This window comes from Bactrocera oleae, chromosome 2 (assembly GCF_042242935.1).
Source record: "Bactrocera oleae isolate idBacOlea1 chromosome 2, idBacOlea1, whole genome shotgun sequence".
NCBI lineage: Eukaryota > Metazoa > Arthropoda > Insecta > Diptera > Tephritidae > Bactrocera > Bactrocera oleae.
Genome location: NC_091536.1, coordinates 31,492,777 through 31,516,915, shown reverse-complemented (window position 1 = coordinate 31,516,915; position 24,139 = coordinate 31,492,777). Strand labels below are relative to the sequence as shown.

Sequence of the window (24,139 nt, the reverse complement as noted above, 5' to 3'; positions counted from 1 at the left end):
TAGAGCCTTGCATCCGCATAGAAAAAAATTTACGGTCTCCTCTTCTTTTACGAGTACCTCTTGATAGCTTCTACAATAGTAGTTGTATGGTGCGCTGGTCTTCTGGCATGTCTGCCAATTAGACAATGACTTTTAAGGCCTTCTACTAGAATTCTTACAAGTAGCAAAAGGCATACAAATTCCTAATTTTCGGAGTTTCGGCTAGTTTATCTGCTCCACAGTTACCAGGGATATCACTAAGCTCTGAAACCCATTGCAGCTTTATAGTAAAATAGGATGTTAGACCCACTAAAAGATCAAGACATTCTTTCACTATCTTTGACGAAACCCTACGAGACTTTAAAGCCGCTTGGCTATCTGTATATATAGATATACTCCTTGTTGAGAGCACACTTCTTGATATAAACGTAAAATTGTACAACACTGGTTTTCAAATAAATGAAAACACAACATTTACGGGAGAGGAGGCAGCAGAAACCGTGCGTGCAGTCAATTCAGCAATCCATGTTCAACGCTGACAGTCCTAACCGCGTAGAAAAAGCAACAGTGGTTCCACCGTTCCAAGAATTTAATAAAGACCATCAAAAGTGGGAATCCTGTCTGGAACAACTTTCTCAACATTTTATAGCCGATTCGGTAAGCAGTCTTTACAAGCAAAACTCCTTTGTTCTTATCATGGGTCGGTATGGAATTGTTCGAACTTTTAAAAATTTATTCGGCGTTGCAACCCTGTAATCGCAAACATACATACAGTTGACAGACAAATTAACGGAGCATTTCCAGTCGAAACGTCATGTAGTCGCAGCTCATTATGAATTTTTTAAGCGAAAAATTAAGCATACGCAAACGCACCGTGAATGGGTTGTAGAACTTCGTGGAATTGCAAGGGAATGTACATTTAATCTTTCCGCCACGAGCTGTTCAGCAAACTTATACTCATCCATCCAACTCATACGATCAAGTCCACGCAGTCGCGCTTCCAAAATTTCAATCGTCACTGGAAGATGTGTTCTTAATTGCTGAAACATACGAGATGCAGGTGAACACAATGCAGACACGAAAAGATGGAAAGAAAACAAGTGAAAATAAAATGAAAAGAGAACAGAATATAAATGCAAACGTAATGAAACAGTTTGTATGCCAAAATAGAGCAAAAGTGTTAGTAAAAGCACAACGTTTCCAAAGCGAAAGTGGAACCAAAACAGACAAAAAAATTAACAACATATTTGTACATTGGATGTAGTGAATATTGAAGCTGACATAGTAGAAGTTGAAGCAAATAAAAGTGTATCGATTTGGAAATTTCTAACAAAGCAATACATTCTCAGATAGATTCAAGCGCAACTGTTTCAATAATCAATTTACAGACATAAAATATATTGAATAGACCGAAATTATTGTAGTAAAGTGTACAAAATCATTATATGCATTTGGACAGCAGCTTATTCCAATATTGGGTGAATTGCACACTAAAGCAAAGTGTGGAAACAAGCAAACAAGCAATGTTGTAATAGTTGCAAATATAGAAAATACTAACAATCTATTTGGGCTAGACTTATTCACAAATTGACAACGTAGTTGGTAAAGGTGATTATGCCAAACATATCTAAGATTTATGCAGGAAATACGAAACAGTTTTTGACAATACAAATGCCATTCGAGCAAATTTCAAAATTCCGTGAGGAAGCTGATAGGCTTATTAATACCGGACATGTTAAATTCAGTAACTGGGCGTCACCGATTGCCTTAGCACCAATACCAGTTCACAAATGCAAAGGCTGCTTACAAAAACTGGATTCCGATCGTTTAATTTGTATGGCAGCTATATGATATAGTGTTCTGATCTGGATAATTTTTGCGAAGAATAAATTGTTGCTTTAAACAATAACTGGTGTCTGATTTCGTGAAGATATCTCGTCAAATGGATGAGTTTTCCATACAAGCACTAGATTCCGATCGTTCAGTTTGTATGGAAACTATATGCTATAGTGATACGATCTGAACAATTTGTTCGAAGATTAAATTGTTGCCTTAGAAAATAAATCATGCCAAATTTCGGGAAGATATTACGTCAAATAAAAAAGTTTTCCATACAAGCACTTGATTCCGATTGGTCAGTTTGAATGGCAGCTATATGCTATAGTGAGTGACCGACAAATGAGCAGCTTCTTAGCGAGAAAAGGACAGGTGCAAAATTTCAAATCGATAGCTTAAAAACTGAGGGACTAGTTTGCATATACACAGACAGACGGACAGACAGACGGACTTGGCTAAATCAACTCAGCTCATCATGCTGCTCATGTAAAACGAGTAGAACAATTAATCAAAATACTCGACGACAACGGTATCAAGTGCAAACGGGAAATATATATCTTTTTGGATAATGAAATTGGTTAGAAGGGTAAGCACTAAAAGAATCCTCCCAGACTATTCAGGCATTCAAGCAGTTAAGCAACTGAAACTACCCATGAATATAACGCAACTAGAAGCTTTTATAGGTAAAGTTGACTACTATTGCAACTTCATCCCGAATTTTTCCCAGTTAGCCACTCCACTAAATAAGCTACAGCGTAAAAATGTACATTTAACATGGGGCCTGGAACAGCAAACTTTTAAAGCTCTTAAATTACATATAATTAATGCTACGCAGTTAGCTCATTTCATTGAACAATTGCCAATTATGTTAGCAGCCGACGCCTCCTCTTTTGGCATTGATGACGCTCTCTCGCACATTTATCCAGTTGGGAATGGCATTTGCATCAAAAACTATGAAGAACGAAGGATTAGCAATAGTTTTGGAGTTAAGAAATTCCACCAATATCTAAATGGGACTTTCAATAATTTTTCAAGTCATATGGTATTGTACACATAACAACTGCACCGTTTTATCCAGCATCCAACTGACTCGCGGAAGGTTTTGTCCAAACATTTAAAACCGCAGTTCAAAAAAGTATCAACGAAGGTATATCCATCCGGTGCGCCATAGTCAAATATTTAGCTACTTATCCATTTACTCCTAATGCCAATGGGAAAACACCTGCTGAACTTCTCCTTGGTCGTTCAGTTAGTACCATGCTAACTCAACTTTTAGAGACACCAGCACAAAATCTAAAAACGTAAACACATACAAATTTCAATCTAGTAAACTAATAAGCGCGAAACTACGCGAAAGGATAAAAGTTGATCAAAGGGATTATAATTCATTCGACTGAAAAAATGTTGTGTAAGGTAAAGTCAAACATAGGTACCATAAGACGTTATATTAACGAACTCAAACCAAGATCAAAAGCAGAATGTAATAGCAAAACACCCATCATAATACTGTCACTTCAATGGATACCTGTACCGGAATCGACATCCACATATTCAGCAATGGTTAAGTTGTAAGGCGAGGCAAACATGCAACCATATTTATCAACACAAACTATCTCATTTCAATGACTATAACTGCGCACCATCGCAATAGAAGAAGTAGAAGCTACCGATCGCGACAACAAGTTACTCATTTTACAGCTCCTGATTTGATATAGAAATATTAATTAATAAGTCTATAATTAATAAGGGGGATGTGATATGAAAGTAAAATTGTACAACACTGAATTTTAGTGTTCATAGTTCTCAGCCCTGAGCGTTTGTAAAACGCAACTTTCTTCTTCTGGATTGAGCTACCATCATTACAGACGTGTTCTGATATTTGTTAATACTTATAACTTTATTCAGTACTATTGGTATATGTAATTATAATTTTTAAATTAAGTTTGACATTTAAATAATGAAAACACAACACTTCTTCTGAGAACAACAAGGCTTTTTTTGCTTGCTGTAACCCTTGCAGTTGTCTGATAAACGGACGCGATTTTGGTATCTAATTTTGCTGAAAAACACCACCTACCACTCGATTATCTATTGTAGTTTGGACTCATCCGTATAGATGCGAACCCCTGTGTCCTTGTCCACCTCGCCCTTATGCCACTGTTCTCTGAAGGTAAGGCAAGTAAAATTCGATACGATTTCGATTACGTGGTAGTGGGTAGAAACAGAAATTTGCTAAGTATCTTAGAATGCCCCTAATTACAGGCGACTAGTTGGGAGGATTTCCTTAGCCTTAGAGCTGACTTCGTTGCTAGCTGCTTACACAACAATTCTGTTGGCAGTAAATGTAAAATGACGTTTAGTGCTTGACTTGGCGTTGTTCTAAGAGTTCCACTGATGCATATACTAGCTGCTCTTTGTATGCTTTCCATTCGCCTCACCGCGTATTTCTTTTCCAATATTGGCCACCATACCAATGTCATAATCGGTCTAACAACTACTGTGTAGAGCCTATGAAGCATGAGACGCCATCCTTTTGTAGGTGTAAAGTGCTGTAGCTGCTTTCTTCACCCTAGCATCTATGTTTGGTTTCAATGAAAGCTTCCTGTCTAAGATAAGTCCTAAGGAGCTTGCCTTATCAACATTCATGTTTGGTCCGCACGATACGGCCAAACGACTTATGTCATTTAATATTGTTTGCATAAAGCTAGCAAGGGTGTTCAGGAATTTAGCTCTAATCGAAACCACACATCGTCAGCGTAGGCCACAACATGTACCCCCTTATTTTCTAGATTTAACAACCATTTATTCATTGCTAAGATCCAGACAAGTGGGGATAACACGCCTCCTTGAGGTGTACCTGTTTGGACAGATCTGCACATCGTTGAAGCTCCCAGCGTTGAAATTATTGACTTGCTCGTAAGCGTCTGTTCTATATCTAAAAGCAAAAAGGCAATTTGAGTGTATTCGTTAACTTCCTGAGATTTTTTGATCTCCGCCACCACTGAGCTTAGTGCAGTCTCTGTGGATTTTCCTTTAGAATACGCATGCTGCGAAGCAGTCAGTTTTTCTGGTTTTAGTTTGTCTCTTATGTGAATTTCTATTAGCCTTTCCAACGTTTTTAGGAAGAGTGAGGAGATGCTAATTGGTGTGAAATTCTTTGGACTTGAATGTGAGCTTTTGCCTGCCTTAGGTATATATATTACCTAGACTTTCCTCCATAACAAAGGAATATAGTTTAATTGCAGCGCCCTCTTAAGAATGGTTGCTAGCTAATCAATTATGTAATTCTGCAACTCTGTAATTGAGGTAGGAATAAACCGTCTGGTCCCGTCGACTTGAAGGGCTTGAATCTTTTTATTGCCCAGCGTACGTTGCTTTCTGACACTATATCTATAGCAGTGGAGTCTATCTCTGCTCCGCTGTCTTTTGTATACTCCACTGTAAAGCTTTCACAGCTACCTAGAAAGTGGGAATTGGTAGGCCTAAAAACTCTTCACTGGATGCCGTCCAGAAGGTATCCAAAGCTATGCACATTTTTTTCTTTCCTAACCTCTTTTTATTATGACCTTGGGAGGTTTTAATAACTATCCCAATCTTCCTCCCCTTGGGATAGTTTTGTTAAATTAAACTGTAAGTACTTAAAGAGACACTCACCTCTATCATTGACGTCTGTGCTGCCCCATATTGTGTGGTGCGCGTTTGAGTCACATCCAAGTATAATCATGCACTTGGATGCCTGGCTGTCCCGTACCAGCCCTTTTACCAGCTGATGTGGTACTTGATCCGCATCGTGTGGCATATAGCCTGACACCATCCGGTAGCTACTTGCGCCCCTCTCCCAGCATACTGCTGGTATGTCAGGGTTGCTATAGCGATGTAACATGAAAACGTTAACTTTTCCAATAAGACTGATATAATGGGAAAAAACGCACTAATTGGTAAGGAAATTCAAATGTTCTTTAGTGTGAAGTACAATCCATACAATTAAGTTCTGAATATAACATTATTTAAATGGCCGCCACGACTTCTTTTATCGGAACGAATTCGATGAATTCAATTTTCGAGTACTTTTTCGACTAAATCAAGTCGTATGTCATGAATAGCACTTTCAGTATTGACTTCTAAAGCTTGAAGAGATTCTGGTTTAGTGCTAAGGACCAATGACTTCAAATAACCCAACAAGAAGCAGTCCTATGATTTTAAATCACAACAATGTCACAATTTCTTGAAATTATCGAATCTCCAAACATTTCTAGCAATAATTCGGTTGTTGCACATGCTGTGTGGCACATAGCCCCGTGTTGTTGGAACCAGATGATGCCAATATCAACGTCTTCCAATTGCGGCCATACAAAATTGGTTATCATTGATCTAAACATCTCTCCATTTACAGTAACTTTGTCATCATTTCGAAAGAAGTACGGAGCGATGATACGACCAGAACCAGACCAAAAACCACACCATACTGTCAATTTAGGTGAATGTAATAGTTAATTCTGAATAATTTGTGGATTTTCTTCGCACCAGAATCGAACACAAAGTTGCAATTGGAGAACGATTATTTTCAAAATGTTTACTCACTTAGTTTTAAATTGTTTAATCCTTTCACAATTCGTTTAACAGGTATACTTCAATTTCAATTCAAACAATTTTACTTTAAAAATTTTAAATTTTAATTAATTTTAATCATACTTGTTTGATGTTCCCTAATTTTCCACTTTCACTTGAGGGAACACTTCACGGACATCCTACGCTGCTTCGTTTTCACTTTACGAACGAGTGTCAAGAAAAAGGGGCCCATTCTGGTCTGAACAATCCTTTTTGTTCATTTGGGTAGTGCAAAAGACGATGATTGAAGTGTGGGTGTATAGTGTGGTTGGTTAGTTGTATATGGTTGTGTTGGTGGGTGATATGGTATGTTATATGTGGTGTTGTATTATGTTGTGTTGTGTTATCTGATGTTGAACGGTGGGATTTGTGCTGAGATGCTAAAAGTCGCGGGATCAGAAGTCGCATGAACATTCCGGCCCCCTTAATAGTTGCTTAAATTATTTAACCCTTTCTTATATATCAACCCATTCTGACTTATCTGTATACATGCAGCTTCTTTAATAAATAGTGCTACTTCGATGGCAAATAATGCAGATTCAATAAACGTATTAGGAAATTCCAATTTACCGTGTGCTTCGTGGAAAGCTTTCGATGACTATATGGTACCGATTTGCAATCGGTCATGTTTTCATGAGTTTCTCGAAAAAATGTCCGAGTTGGGTCTGAACCAATTAATATAGTATACGTTGATACCTCTTCAAATTGTTCCGTTATTCAGAGTAATCCTCTTGTTCTACCAGAGGACTCGTATCATCCTGCTTTGGAAATATCTGTCGAAATCATGAGCAGTGTACGCGATAATAATATCAAACTTCGTGCGTCCGTACTCGGTTCAACTTTGCAAAAGCTAATTTTAAAAAGTTAAATACAGAACTTTCTACAATATCATGGCCTAATTATAATGGTGATATTGAATTGAGTGTCTCTAATTTTAATAACATTATTACGAAATTATTTGAAAAGTATGTTCCAATAGTATAATACTTTTTCTTAAGAAGACGTCCTACTTAAATTAAATAAGTAAAAACCATCTTTTAGTTACGGCCTAGACGTGATAACCTCATGCTTCCTAAAAAATAGTGCTAAATATATTTACTTGCCTTTGACAAGGATATTTAATTCCTCTCTTTAACACGGTATATTTCCTTCAATATGGAAACAGTCATTTATAATTCCTTTGCATAAAAGTGGATTTAGATCCAACATTGAAAACTATAGTGGTATCAGTTATACCTAAACTTTTTGAAGGTATCATCACTGACCATCTAACCTTTTCGATTTCTCCGTTAATTTCCTCATCTCAGCATAGATTTTGTAAAGGGAAATCGACTCTAACAAACTTGCTTGAATTTCTAAAACATTGGGTTTTAGGGAATACATATAAGCTTACGGATGTTATATACACATATTTTAGCAAAGCTTTCGATAAAGTAAATCTCTCGATTCTCATACATAAACTTGATCTTCTGGGCTTTCAGCCAATATTTCTTCAATGGGTAGCTTCTTATCTTTATAATAGAACACAACGAGTGATATTTGAGGATACACCTTCAGATACAATTAATGTTTCTTCAGGTGTTCCGCAGGGTAGTCATCTTGGCCCGATTCTGTTCTTGTTGTTTATTAACGATATCTCTTCAGTAGCAGAATTCTCAAAAATTTTATTATACGCTGACGACGTAAAGCTTTTTTAGTCATACACTTCAACTGAGGAAAGACTTAAACAATATGGTTGCATGGTGTGATAGAAATGATTTTGCATTGAATCTGAATAAATGTAAGATGATGTGCTTTTCCCGTAGATCTGTGCACCCCTCTTCTTATGTAATAAAACACCATATTCTGGAGCAAGTTTTTAACTATGTTGATTTGCTAGTTAATATAGACCCTAAGCTTAATTTTTGTCTTCATATTGACGCCATGGTCTTGAAAGCAAAAGCTGTCCTCAGCTTTGTTAAACGTTGGTCTAAAGAATTTAGAGATCCGTACATTACTAAAACACTATATACCACTTTGGTTAGACCTATATTGGAATATGGCTCTGTTGTATGGAACCCTAGCTACCAAATCCATTCTGACAAGTTAGAGTCTGTTCAAAAACAATTTTTACTTTTCACCTTAGATAGATGGGATTCTAGGGTAAGTCTACCTCCATACACTAGTCGCTTAAAACTTATTAATCTACCTACACTTTCTAGTCGTAGGGAAATGCTTGGCATAATATTCTTAGTGAAAATCTTGAATGGAACAGTTTGCAGTTCTTTTCTCCTGTCTGAAATTAAATTTAATAGCCCGCTTCGAAGCAGTTTAGACCTTTACTGTTAAAATTCTGTAGATCAAATTTTGAACTAAACGAGCCATTCCGCCGTATATGTCATGATTTTAATTCTCATTACAGCACATTTGACTTATCTGACTCACTTTTCAAAATTAAAAAGATTTTATTGTTTTCTGAATGAAAATGTAACAATTTATTATATTGTTACTATAAATCTTAGCTGTTGAAATTTTTGTTTCTGTAGCTGAGCAGTTTTTGATCTCAACACTTAAAAAACTCTCTTGCCTTTTCTGACTCGGCTAATTCCGCACGTATGCGGATTGCGCCCCTCGCGTCGGTTGGGCGGGAGGAGGGTAATCGTTGGGTTATTATTAATCCGGTTGCTCTTTGTCGCTGGTTGCGATGACCATAGGGTGGTGGAGGTGGCCGCGTGCGTGGCCCTCTAGATGGCTTGGGACAATGTACTCCTTGGCGCTGAAAATCCCCGTGTTGTCTGTGCCGGTGACTGTGCGTTGTCTACGGATTTGCTCGTCGAGGGAATCGATGGAACAATGTGTGGGGCGATCGTTGGCAATATTGACACGAGCCGTCGGTTACATAGTCAAAGGTGGAGTGAGTATTTGCTAAGCAAGTCATGCAGTGGCCGTGGGCTCTGGCGATCTGTTGGCGTTGAGCGGGCTTCATTCTGGATGCTGGATGTGGATGCAAATGCTCTTCAAACTGCTCCTCGTTTGCATCTCTGACTGCTGCTGCAGATGGTTGGCTGAGCGGAGTCGCGGCGATTTGCATCCTTGATGCTGCGCTGGGTGGAGCTGATGCTCTAGGCGCAGCAATTACGGACCTCACAGTCTTGGGAGTGCTGTGTATATTTTCTACGCCCATTGCTATTGGAATAGGAATATATAAAAATATGATTTGGCTCATAATTTTGAATTATGATATTTGTTGGTTGGTTTGATAGATATATATATTTATATATATGAATATATGTTGTGGTTAATTTTTAATCGCGTTTGTTAGTGTTAGATTTGCATGTACGTATTATAAAACGGTAGTATGTCGAAATAAACGAATTAATTGTCGGTTTTGATTTAATTTATGCGCTTGTCTTCACGGGGCTTGTGTTATCGGTTCTTCGCTGTTCGGAAGGAAACACAATTTTACTAATGGTCGAATTAGTATACCGGTTTTTGTACGTACATCGACTATTCTTATGTGACCATCTCGTCCCCGATGAAGCTTTTCAGTGCGACGTAGTCACCATTCGGTTGGGGGAAGGCATATGATGACACACTCGCCCGCATTTGGTTCCTTCTGGATCGTTTTCCACCGATGTCTCTCATGGAGATCTTTAAGGTAATCTTCCTTCCATCTATGGCTGAATTTATGATGAAGTATCTTAATTTTTTCCCATCAATCTATTTTGTGATTCTCTAATTGAGTGATTCTCCTTCTGCTTCAGGTATGGCGAGAAGTGGGGCTCCTCTGAGGAAATGTCCAGGTGTAAGAGCTGTGAAATCGGAGGGATCTTGCGAGAGTGGTGGGATGGGTTTTGAATTTAGTATTGTACTTTACCAGCAAGTAATTAAATTTATGATTTCCTGCCGTTTTCCTTAATTGGGACTTTTTACCGCTGTTTCCCAAAGTACGCCCATGTGAGGAAAACATGGAAGTATAAACTGCCAATCGATTCCTTGTGGTGTATATTTTTTAACAGTTTCTGGGGAGACCGCTTTAGTAATTTTTACCAAACTCTTTCTCTGTGGCTCTTTGAGCTCCGATAACGTTTTTACCATTGTCGCTCATAATTTTTTATGGAAATCCGCGTCGTCCGACATAGCGGGCAAACGCTGTAGACAGATCCGAACATAGCTCGAGGTGTACCGCCTTTGTCGTGAAGCATACAAAGACAGCCACATACCCTTTTCTGGATGAGAAGTGGTGTATAAATTCTAGTCGGACCATTTGTTGCATCAAACAATGCTCACCATGTAATGTAAGTTGGTAAAGATATATTAGAAATAAATAAGTAAGACGGGATTTCTCAGGAATAATACTGGGATGTCGTTCTCTATAATTAAGGATGGAATGCACTTGTCTTCCATGTGCCCGGATTAAGCCTTTAGTGTCCAAAACAGAATTTAAAACGAGAAGTGAGCTTCCCTTATCGAGGGGTCGTCTTTCGACTTACTTTGATTTTTCCCGAATGAAATAGCGAGTTTGTGTATATGTGATAAGGTTGACCTTGGCGGAATGCGTTAGTTGTACGGAAGGATTATTTGTTATTCCTTTAACCGTTTCTTTAAGTCTTAGGATAAATTTCAACATGAAGCGACTACTCTTAGTGCTTTTGGGAATGATGAAAATCGATGTAATATATCATGTTCATTAGGAGTGATATGAAAATTTTCAATTCTCTGAATTTCAGGAGCTATTATATAGCGAGTGGGAAACTTTGGCCCGACTTCTTGTGATACTGTTAACCACGTAGGACCGTTTCACCAGAGTGTAATGCTGGTGAGACGAAGTGGTTTGCAGCCTCTTGTCCCAAGATCCGCTGGATTGTCTGCACTTGCAACATGGTGTCATTGTGATGGGCCAACTAAGTCTAATATTTGAGTTATGCGGTTAGGCACATAAGTCTTCCAAGTATATGATGGTTTTGCTAACCGTGCTAAAACTACAATATTTCTGAATCTGATTATTGGGCAATTTCAAATGGGTTTGGATAGTTGAAACTAGTTTTGATAACAGAAGAGCACCATTCAGTTCGAGCCGTGGCAGGCTTAGTGTTTTCAGGGGAGCAACTTTGGCTTTGGCTACCAAAAGACGTGAAGATATTTTGTTATCATACTCAGTGCATACGTAAACTGTTGCACAATGGGCCTTTTCGGAGTCATCACAGGAACGATGTAATTCTACATTATAGTCTGGTGCGAAATTTACCCATCGAGGAGTTCACATTTTCGAGATTGTATGTAGATTGTTAGCAAGTTTAACCCACATTGTTAAACGTATGTATTTTACGTGCTCATCCCATTCTGTTTCATCTTGCCACAAGTCTTGAATGAGGAAAGGAAAGTATTTGATGTTTGGTTATGGCGGATATTGCAGATATTGACTCAATTGTATATGAATCCATTGAATCCCGAGGGTTTTTGCAGTACTGGCCTTTTCAAATTTAAGGAAGTTTGTATCTAATAAGTCTTCCCTTTTAATGTTTTTTTATTATCTCGGGATGATTTGATGTAATTTTCTTTAGGGGGAACCCTTTGATCACTTGATATAGTGATTTGCGCACTAATGAGAGACTGTGGCTACCTGATAAAATATCGTCAACGTATGTTTGTTTTTGTAGCACAGAAGTTGCTAAAGGCAAATTTGTTTGACAGGTTTTTTCCACTTCATGGAATGTCTTAATGGCTAAATAGGGTGCGCAATTGATGCCAAAGGTAACTGTTTTAAGTTTGTAGTCGCTGATTGGACTATAACTTTTTTTTCGGAAGACTATACGTAATAAAGGAAATCTCGGTCATCTTTATGTACTCAAATTTGCCCATACATTTTTTCTGTGACTTGGCTACTTAATATCCTTCCAAAGATTGTGTTTTGGGCTAACAAATTATTTGAGATTTTATCCATACCTTCAATAATTTTTTAAGGTATTAAGTCGCTGCTCAATAATATGTCGATTTGTGATGGGGATCTGCTAATTTTATTCTTATTTATTTTAATTCTGAGCACTTGATGAAATAAAGGACCTTTGAGAGCCTTGTTTATTAATGCTCTTAATTTGAGTAAATCTCCATTATGTTCTATAGAAATGACCGCTGTGGGTAAAAGAATTTTGCATTCGTTCTTGGAATGAAGAGCTTGAATTTTTGCTCCTTTTGAGCAACATGGATGTTCCTCTTTATCATCGGGATTCTAAAGTTCGGGATTACCTGATTTTATTGTCGCGACTAGACCCGTGGTTTTATGTATGTGATTTTGCTTATATTTGTAAAATTGGTTATGTGAAGCATTGAGTAATGTCGTCGTTGACAGTACACAGTCTTTTGTCCAGTGAGATTTGAACAGACAGCTTAGGTTGTCAGACAAAATTGTTTCTATCTGGGACGGACATTTTTTTAAATTTCTCGCAAGTTCTTATATAATGCCTTCCTTTACAAATTTCACATAATGATTGCCAATGATTTGTTTGATTTGACACAAATGTTTGGCTTCTATTAACGTGTCTATTATATTGTGTGTTATTACTGACTTAGGGTTTAAAAAAGTTTATATTTGAGTCATTTTGATGACATTTTGGCTTAACTACCTCTTTGTCTACTAGCTCAGCTACTTCACACTGAGTTGTTAAAAATTCTTTCATTTGATGCCAGTTTGGCGCTTTCTTTCTTGCCACTAGTGATTGCTCCCATCGTAGCAAAGCAGCATCGGGTTGTGTCACTGTCGAGTATAATTATTGAAATTTTTAGCTGTTTTTTTGTTGAATTTTTAGTAAATTAATGAAAATAGTTATTTGAATATCTACCAATACTCTTCCGACCAGTGCATCCCAAGCCAGATTAAAATTTTCGTCATTCAAAGCGAAAGGCTTGACAATACTGCCTGCTTCCCCTTTTGTTTTGTACCTGATATGGTACAGCTTTTTTGCTCGTGAAAGTTTAGGATGGTTGATATACACGGCAGTGAACATGTCCCGGACATCTATTGATCATAACCTCCATGAAAAACTTCAGTATCACAAGCTGGTACTTTCAAAAATATACCTGAATCTAGATTTTCTTTTGGATTTGTAACTACTCTCGGAGGAGGAGTAGTGGATCTACATGGCCTTAATAAATGTATTTGGTCTAATAGTAGTTTCGTACTGATCGAGACAGTTTTCATATTTGGCTGACGCCGAAGCTGTTTTGTTATGTTTAATGTTTTCTGGGAGTTCAGTGTCTTCAGTATCTAGTATCGTATCGTACGCTGCCAGAACGCGTGCCTAAATTGTGTGCAGTATCTAATAAAAGTGTCACTTTCAATTATGAACCTTGACACTGAATTGTCTTTGGTTCTTTTTTGTTTTGCACCCTTCTTTGAGCGTGTAGCTTCTGCAGGTGTGCCTTGTGCTTTATCATCATCAGCCATTTTGGAATTTCTAATGATAGAGGTGTTCTTGGTTTAACCTCTTTTGATGTATTAAATTGCACTTATAAGAATGTTTTGAAATAAATTGAAAGCTATTAGCTAGCTATTAAATGGTTTTATAATTGATTTAATTTAAACAAGTAAGGAAGGCTAAGTTCGGATGTAACCGAACATTTTATACTCTCGCAACGTCAAATAGTATACTCGTTTGAGATTTCTTTGTGGATTGACTGATATTTTCGGTAGAAGGTCAACTATAGGCACTGGGGTCCACATATTTAATACTTAGGGGCTTAAACAGTTTTGGTTCGATTTAGACAATTTTTGGCCACAAGGTGGCATACTTTAATCGCATTATTCACGCAAAGTTTTATCCCGATACAGTCATTGTTGCCTGATTTGCATAGTGGAAAGTGAAAGAATCAGATGGACGGACGGACGGACGGACAGACAGTCACCCGGATTTCAACTCGTCTCTTCATCCTGATCATTTATATATACATAACCCTATATCTAACTCGATTAGTTTTAGGTGATACAAACAACCGTTAGGTGAACAAAACTATTATACTCTGTAGCAACAGGTTGCGAGAGTATAAAAATTGCTATAATAAGATTGTAGTAAAAAATTTTAGTTTTGCCGTCTAAAGCAGTAGTTAAAAAATTTATTTGTGCTGTTGAAAGCTTCGATTGTAAAATTCGTATATTGTAATGTTTTTGTTTTTGTTTACCGTACAAGTCAGTTTAGATTTTGCTAAAATTTATATCCGTATTATTAGTATCATAAAATTTGTTTGCTGGGTATTCGTTTCACTCGCGATTAATTTGTATATTTTGTTTGTATTAATATTCGTTTTTATTATCTGAATCTATCTACATTTGTTTAAAAGGAACGCGAACATAAATTTGTTATAAACAACAAATGTATATATTGACATACATATGTATGTTAATTTAAATTTTCATATGTTTGGATATGTTAATCCGTTTTGACCGTATAGTTTTTAGTTAAACGAGTATTGATATATGTATGAACGTATATAATTGTATGTACATGCATATATGTAACGCGTTTTTGTAAAGTTTCGCTGAGAATGCTTAGGGGTATCGCTGGAAAGTTTGCAAGCCGATGAACTTGACTTATATAATTCTTTTTTGTATTTTGTCTTGTGGTGTGTTTGGGGACACGAATTAATCAGGCAGGTATTTGAACAACAGTAGTTTCCTTGTAACTTTTAAAATCAGTTAATTTATGTATGTACCATATGATTATGTATGCATATATGCATGTATGATAGAAAGGAAAGTTTTAAAGACCAAAAAATTTTGTATTTAAATCATAGGTTTATACATGCACATATGTATGAATGTATTTCTGTAATATGTATGAGTTTTTGTTTATGTTAGCTTTTGCTTATGTGTTATAAGCGATCCTGCTTGTTGCTTTATTAGCCCAAGGGGTATCGCTGGAAATATTGCAAGTAAGAATACTTGACTTTGGAAAAACAATTTTTTTTGAAAGAATATAACAGTGTGTTTGAAGGCACAAAATAAGCTAAGGAAGGTACCGTGTATATATATATATTTTTTTTTCAGTTATTTCGTACGGTTATTTATTTCCATCGAAATACCGATAAAACTGAAAATTAACATACATATGTACATATGTGCATAAAATGCCTCTATTTGCAAATTTAATTGGATTGACTTCACTTTTTTTTCGCCAAGGTTTTATGGGTTTAAAGCATTACTTATAGTTCTTCCTTTCTCTTCTCTTTTTATTATCCGTCGTTTTTTCTGCTGCGTTTATTTTCTCTTCTCACGTTGCTTATTAGGGTACTCTCCGGTGGCTTATGTAAGTTTTTTCAAGTAATTGTAAGTTTGGTTGTTTCATTTATGTTGTATTGAATCGCGCCCGTAGATTGCAGAACATGAAATATTAAAAATGAAACTTAGAAATCATATCATTCCTATTGAAAACCCGACACGTGCCCTGAACTTACTTTTGCAATTAGTCATAAATAGCTTGTGGTTCGCAGCATCGGCGCCGACGTCTAAGTCGTGATTCTCACCTTCCACTCTTTTGGAAACGCTGCCCACTTTTCGGAATTACTTGTAGCTCTTTCCAGCTTTTTTTTATGGGGGATCCGGACTCCTTTAGTTTTATTTTACTTTGTTTGTTCTGGTCTATACGAGTGTAGGGGAAAGAATGTCCGTAGCAAGTAAGCCAACCAATAAAAACAATTAACACAAATTAATATTCGTATCAACTGAATAGCGTTAAGAGCTTAGTTGTTATTACTTAAGGTACAGAATCTGAAGAATATGCTTACGGCATTAAAGCTGTAGTAAATATTTTCAATAGAAACAAGGTACCACAGCAACTGTTTGATGTTAATTGAGCTAACTAGCTTTCGAGAAATGAAACACATCCAATATACCATATGTACAATTTGAAATACCTGTTCCACCGTATAATTACCGAATTCAAATCCTGGTAATGTTAAAAATAACGTTGTTCAGGGAAGTTATGTGAATGTTGTAAAAAGCTTCACTGTACAAATGGGATTGTCCCAAAAATTATCAAGCGGAAGCGTTGAAAGTATGATTTTAAACTTAACCCAATGCATAACACAATTTATTTGTACAATGCAACATATAATTCAAAATTTAATCAAAGCGGCAAACCACAAGCTGTAAACTTTTAACTAAATATTTGTACATGGAATGCAAACGATGTTAACACTATGCCTATATCGATTAAACCATCACGCTTTGGAATCTCATGTTACAGCCTAGTTAGATACTACAATACAAAAACATCTTAAAACAAGTAAGAAGGCCTAAATTCAGGTGTAACTAAACAGTTTTTACTCTCGCAAAGATCAAAGCCGGAGAAATACTTTCAGATGTTGGCAAAACTTTATATTATATTAAGCAAGTAAAGAAGGAGTGAACCCAACATTTTATACTCTCGCAACTTACAAGTATTAATTATATTAACATATGCTGTCTGAGTTTCATTAAGGTACCTTACATACCATCACCAATATATGTACATATATGGAGTAAAGTCAGCCGGATGTTTGAAAATCTTGATATTAGTTATATGGGGGCTAGGTCTAGTTTTCATCTAATTTTATCCATTTAAACACAACATTACACTGTTATTATAAATATTACTCAAATATTTATCGATATATGCCGTATAAAGTCAACGGGAAGTTCAAAAATCTTTATATTGGGTGTATGGAGGCTATGGGAAGTATTGACTCGATTCAATCAATTTTTGACATACAGGAATATTATGATCAAAAAAGGATTATCTCTGATCAATTATATGTCTGACAGATTGAGCGATATTTTTGTTAAAAAGTGGACACTAGGTACTGGGTCCCCATATTCGATGTCTGGGGGCTTGAACAATTTTGGCCCTATTTTGACAATTTTTAGACTCGAGATGGCACACCATGAAGGCATTATTTGCGTGAAGTTGTAAAACAATAAATTCATTTGATTTCATCCATTTTCACACTGTCGGAGGACATTTATTCTGAACAAATTTGGATGATTAGACTTTAGTGGTTTCGGTGATATGCGATTCGTTGTACCAACAACAATATTGTATCTTATTGTTGAGTTAAGTTATAGTATTTTATAGGTTTTCGATTAAGAAAGACGTGGCCCCGCCCACTAAAAGTTTAATATAAATATCTCTAAAACCATTCAAGCTATAATAACCAAGTTTACCCAGGGACATCTTTTTGGCATTCCTACTCCACCGTGAAAATGTGTGAATTCGGATTATAACCTTAATTTTATAAATTTAAAAATTTTAATAAAAACTACTAAAAGTGCGATAAATCTATAAACCTATAAACAAAGGAGCCAAATGTACAAAATGTACGAAAGGGCTTTATAAGAGCCGGTGTCAAATTTGGACGATGGACGTGGCATCGCCCACCTTTTGGGAAAAATCCATATCTCGGGACCAACACGACGGAAAATTTGGTATTACCTTTACAATCCTGAATTACACTGCGAAAACGTGAAAAATCCGACAAAAACATCGCCTACTTCCAATATAACACAATTTTAAATTTCATCTGATTACTTTACTTTCCAGTATACAAATCAAAAGGAATCGATGTATCCGGATAAAACTTTGCACTTATAGTGCTTTTGAGGTGCAACCTTATGACCAAAACTGTTCAAGCACTCAGGTACCGAATATGTGGACCCCAGTTCCTATTGCGACTTATTAATAATAATAACCCAACGATTTACCTCATCTCGCCCAACCGACTCAATTGGTGTAACCCGCATACATGCTGAAGTAGCCGAGTGATGAAATCCAAGAAAGTTTCTTAAGCGTCGAGATCTAAAGCTGCTCAGGTACAGAAATTTCAACAGCTAAGATTTAAACATATGTTATAACAAATCGTTACGATTTTATTTATTAAGATCTTTCTAATTAGGAAAAGTGAGTCAGATAAATCAATTATGCAGTAATGAGAATCAAAATTAAGACATATGCGTCGGAATTATTCGTTTATTTCAAAATTAGATGAAGATTTTGACAGTAAGAGTCTAAAATGCCTCGAAAAGCGAACTGGGATATTAAATTTATTTTAAGGCAGGAGAGAAACACTGCAAACTGTTCCATTCAGGATTTATAGTACAATATATAGAGGTAGACTTAACCTAGAATCCTATCGAAAATCCTAAGTCAAATAGTAAAAATTGTTTTTGAACAGACTCTAACTTGTCAGAATACAGTTGGTAACTAAGGTTCCATACAACAGAGTCATATACCAAGATAGGTCTAACCAGACTTGTAAAAAGTGCTTTAGTTTGAGAACACCTTTTGCTTTCTAGACCATTGTATCAATATGAAGACTAAAATCACTAAGCTTAATCCATAGTAACTCCCAAATCAACAAAATTAAAAACTTGCTCTATTCTATAGTTTTTTATTACATAAAGTGAGGGGTGTACAAATCTACGGGAAAAGCACACAGTCTAACAGTTTTTGAGATTCAATGGTAAATCATTTCTATCATATACCAAGCAATTTTTGAGTATTCTATTACAGAAAAGATATCGGTTATAAATAACAAGAACAGAATCGGGCCAAGATGACTGCCTTGTGGAACACCTGAAGAGACATCACTAATGGTGTTCTATTATAAGGATAACAAGATGACCATTGAAGAAAATATGACCCAGAAGAGCAAGTTTATGTACGAGAATCGAGAGATTTTCTTTATCGAAAGCTTTGCTCAGTGAATATAAAATCCGTATGCTTATGTTCCCTAAAACCAATGATGCATGGTTCACAAATTCAGGTAAATTTTTAGAGTAGATTTCCTTTTGCGAAATCTATGCTGAAAAGAAGAATTTAATGGAGAAATCGAAACAGTTATTTGGTCTGTGATAATATCTTCAAAAATTTTAGGTATAACTGATAGTTTTGCGATACCTCTATTGTTTTCAATGTTGGTAGATCCACTTTTATGCAAAGGGATTATAAATTACTGTTTCTAATTGACGGAAATATACCTTGGATAAGAGGGGAATTAAATATCCCTAAATATGGTATATATTTATTTATCGAAAATATCAGTCAATCTGTGATATATATTACAGAAATTTTTAAAGAATCTTGATAATGGTATACCTGTGTGTCAAAAATGGGTTGAATGGGATCAATAATTTCATTAGCCCCCATATACCCAATAGAAAAATTTTCGAATTTCTGGCTGAGTTTATACCGGATATAAATGCAAATATGTAAGTTCTTAATAAAATTGAGAGAGTCTGCTTTTCTAATAACGGTACCCCTTTGTGCCTAAAATTGATATAATGGGATGGAAACTTGCATTATCCCCATATAACTAATATCACATATTGGTAATGTCAAAAATAGATTAAATCGGTTTTATACTACAACTATCATAATATAACATAAGATACCATATACCCAATACAGGGTGGCTCACGAATCGTGCTACAAAACGAAACTGTCTTACCTTTTTTCTGTGTGAGTAATCGACTTACTTCATTTGGCAAGTTATTATTTAGGTTTTTTTAAAATTAATGCTTGGGATACCGAAAAGAGGGTTTGAATAGTACAGCGGTACTATGCTTTGTAGTCCGTTATTTCTGTCCGAATAGAATTCAACGGGATTTTGACGGCACTCCCCCGAGTAAATGGACCATTATGAGGTCTGTAAACATGTTCGCCGACTCTGGAGGTATTGCAAGAAGACCGTACCATCGAGATCCGTATGTTCGTGTTCAAGAAATAATCGCGGCGGTTGCACCGTCAATTCAAGCAAATCCAGGATTTTCGACTCGCAATTTGGAGTTAGCAGACCCGTTAATGCAACGGATAATTCATGATGACTTAAACCTATTTCCGTACAAAGTTCAAACAACAAGTTGTTTAAACCCTCTACATTTACCTATTCGCCTGGAATTTTGCCAAAAAATTATTGGAATGGCCGAAGAAGACAATATCTTGATAAATTGCCAGTTTTTATCTGATGAGGCCCATTTTGATGTAAAGAAGCATATATGGAGAGAATCAAATTCAGAAATAATCCACGAAAACGAGTCACCGTGTGGTGCGCAGTTTCATCAAGGTGTATTGTCGGGCCATACTTCTTTGAAGAAAACAGTGTAACAGTAACTGTCAATGGGCACCGTTATTTAAAGACGTTGGATTATTTTTTTTACCCAGAATTGCGCTGAAGACGTATTCCTTTCAATAGAGTTTGGTTCCAGCATGATGGAGCAACTTTCCCACAAGGTCACTTGACCTGACTGCCACATGTTTTTTTTTATAGGTTATGTAGAGCAAGAGGTGTACAAAGCAAAACCCAAAAATCTGACTGGATTGAAGCAGTCTATTAAATTGATAATTGAGACAATCCCCACTTCAACCCTTCAGACCGCAATGGATAACTTTCTATTTAGGAGGCATAGAGGTCATTTATTTTAATATCTATATATTTTAAAAGTAATTAGTTATATAAAATAAAATAAAATAAAATGTACTATACAATAAAAATAATATATGTAATGCATTGATTTAAAAAAGAGTTCTTACGGTTTGTTTTTGTGGCACGATTCGTGAGCATCCCTGTAAAAAAGTTCCGATTGGCTTTAAACTTGTATATCGGTAAATATATAAGATATCTTAGCAAAATTAACTGAGCTTGTAATATTAAAAATATTATAGTTTAATGTTGAAAATATGAAGAATTGTTCTACGAATTACCTCGATTAAAATATACTACATATGATTATTCGCGATATGCCGAATATGTCGGTCATTGTGTGAGTTATATATTTATCGAATTTCTCTCAAGTATACCAGAGCAATGTAAAATTAGTACAATCAGGCCAGACCTTACGACTTATAATCACTCACTTAGTATCATTACTAAATATATTTCCCTTCATATTCCGGATATTGGTATTAAAATCAACCCAGTTAACTCAAATGATCTGTGAAACGAAAATCATCATAATAGGTATAAGGGGCTTCCAGACCAATTTCATTCATATTAGGCGCTGAACCACATTATTTTAGGGAAAATTTTTAAATATCCAGTATATTAAACAACATAAACGGCTTAAAACTTCACCAGCTCAGAATTTTTTTATAACGCAACCGCTCAGAAGAATCTGTGAGACTCCGAACATGATTCAAGGAGAAAACCATATAACACCATTGTGTACTATTACATTAAACTTTTTTTGGTTTATTTAGTACTGTTTAGTTTTTTGCTTTTAATAGACAAAGTAATTAATATTAATAATAAGGTTTTAAGTATTAATACATATAAATCGGTATTAACGTTTCATACGTAAATCTAAATATCTATATTTAATTCACATTGCAATATTTTACTTGAATGTTCTGTACAAAAATTTGGTAATTATGTTCTTAATGACCCCCACTTCGGAAGGGGTTGGGGTTGCAGATGGTATGTGAAGGGAGTCTGTGAAATACAATTTCAGTGGATTTAGCCGTCGGCCACCCTTCAAAAAAATTATATGAAGGGTTAAAATTTCGTGATAACAGCATATTCCCAAATTCAACCCTGGTCGGTCAAAAACCGGGGTGTTCATAATTCAATCGCGTCAAACTCCTTCCCGCTGCTGTTTGTGCAGAGAGGAGTTTGACGCGATTGAATTATGAACACCCCGGTTTTTGACCGACCAGGGTTATTTTTTTTGAAGCGCGGCCGAAGGCCGCCAGTGCGGAAAGGAGTTTTGACTATTACATTTCTTCAGTATATTTTTTTCATAAGAAAATGTTTAACACACTGAACTGGTAATTACAGCTAAGAGATCTGAATTCTACAGAATTTTGCCGCTACAACAACAACAACAACTAAGTGACTTGAATATGTGATATGTGCAAAGTGTGTAAATAAATATTGAAAAATATACATAAATTATTGAAAAAATTCACTTTCCGCTCACGGATTTGTAATCTACATAACTTTTTTTAAGGGGTGACCGACGGGTAATTCCTTCGAATTCATAAAAAGGACACTTAATTGTGTCACCCCTTACAACCCCAACTCCCTACGAAGTGAGGGTCATTAAGTACATATTTACCAAAAATTTTTTTTACATTCATTTAAATTTGTTTACACATGCGACAAATATTGCTCAGACAAATATTGCTCAGGCATCGGTTCTTTCTTTTTGGAACACATCAATTATGTTGTGAAAATAAAGCATGGGTCAGCGATTTGTTTTACGACGCATAGTATACGCATGGCACAGTTTGGCCAATGTATCCACACCTCCTTTTCGGCATCTTCAATTCGTGAATGGTGTTTCGTGGAGAGTAATACTTGTAATACGCAGCGATTATTTTTTGGTACATATGAGTTCAACGACATTGTATTGCAAAATCCAAACATATTACTTTCAAGAGTTTTAAATGGATTTGCTTGAAATTGGGATGGTACAGGTAACCTATTTTTCAGTGTTCCCACGCTTATTAGACCATTTAAGAACCAACTATTTGCTAGTTCGAAGCTGGTGAAATAGTTGTTAAACGACATAATTGCTCTACGAAGTTTTGAGCTAAATGTGGCTATTTAATTATTTTCTTTACCTCAAAACTTTTAAAGGGTATGAATTCGAATTATCCACCAAATTTTCATTCCGCATTTGTCCGGCTAGCTTGGTATATATTGTTTGAACGATGTTCGACTAGAGAACGTAAATGAACGAGAAGGTGAAGGTTCGACAGCGGACATTTGTAAAATTTCAGTCGGGGAATTCACCTCACAAGCAAAATAATCAAATCATTTCTCGCTTTTATAACAGCGGGGAATCTGTACACATACAGCTCTCTTAACATGCCCGAATGTTAAGAATTGTGTTTTGCCGTAGGCATTTTCATATCAGCTCACGTTTTTTGGTTTCATGTCAAAGAGTCAGCGTGTCGAAGGACTGATACGACGACAAAGCGTCACAATATTGGGTTGTTGGTAGAAAATTCGAGATGTGCCGAATAAATAAACGAACGCACGCTGATTGTCACCGCTTCCCTTGCAAATATATATATGAACGTGCATATATTCACGCAGATGTTTCGCCACGGAAAAATATTTTAGAATTGTAAAACTATTTTAGAATTGTAAAATATTTTAGATCGACAAAAACTTTTATTTAATTAGCTAATAAATTAATTTTAATTTCACTCACCGTTGGCAAAATTAGTTTATAACGAAAAAAAAGGAGTTGATTTATGCGGGTGCTTGAACCGAAGATATGATCGTTAGCAAGTGGTAATTTGAAAAAGCGAGCGGGATCCCTTTTTAGTCCCTTGTATAGTATCTATAGATGTCTTCATGGTAGTGAGATCGTGGTGATATTTTATTTGTGTGAGTGTTGGTGCATGGTGTAGAGATGTGGAATGTATGGTAAGTAAGTGTGGTGATGTGGATGTGAATTGATGTGGTGAATGTGGTGTGACAGTGTCTTATGGTGTGGGGGGATGGAGTGGTCATTTAGCCATCCCGGCTCCCCTAAGCAAATGATTAGCCTAGTAGTCGCTGAAGCTGTTGTAGCTTTGCAACAACGCTGCTTAGACCCGTGGAACGACGTGGTTGCGGTCAAGGCTGACGACGCCGTATTGATATTCCATTCCGCGGGTGGACCGCACGAGTTGAGGGTTGAGGTCTCGTTGCGTGGCTACGAAGGGTAGGTGGGCGACCGACGTCGCGCCTCGAGATGCGATGAAGTAGCGTGTGATGT

At 36.3% G+C, this 24,139-nt stretch overlaps 1 protein-coding gene across 2 annotated transcripts in view; it reads left to right on the top strand.

The window, feature by feature from the left end:
- Positions 1 to 24,139, top strand: part of LOC138855683 (gustatory and odorant receptor 22-like) — a 1,003,612-nt gene that overhangs the window by 662,791 nt on the left and 316,682 nt on the right. The gene's annotated exons all lie outside the window — the stretch shown is intronic.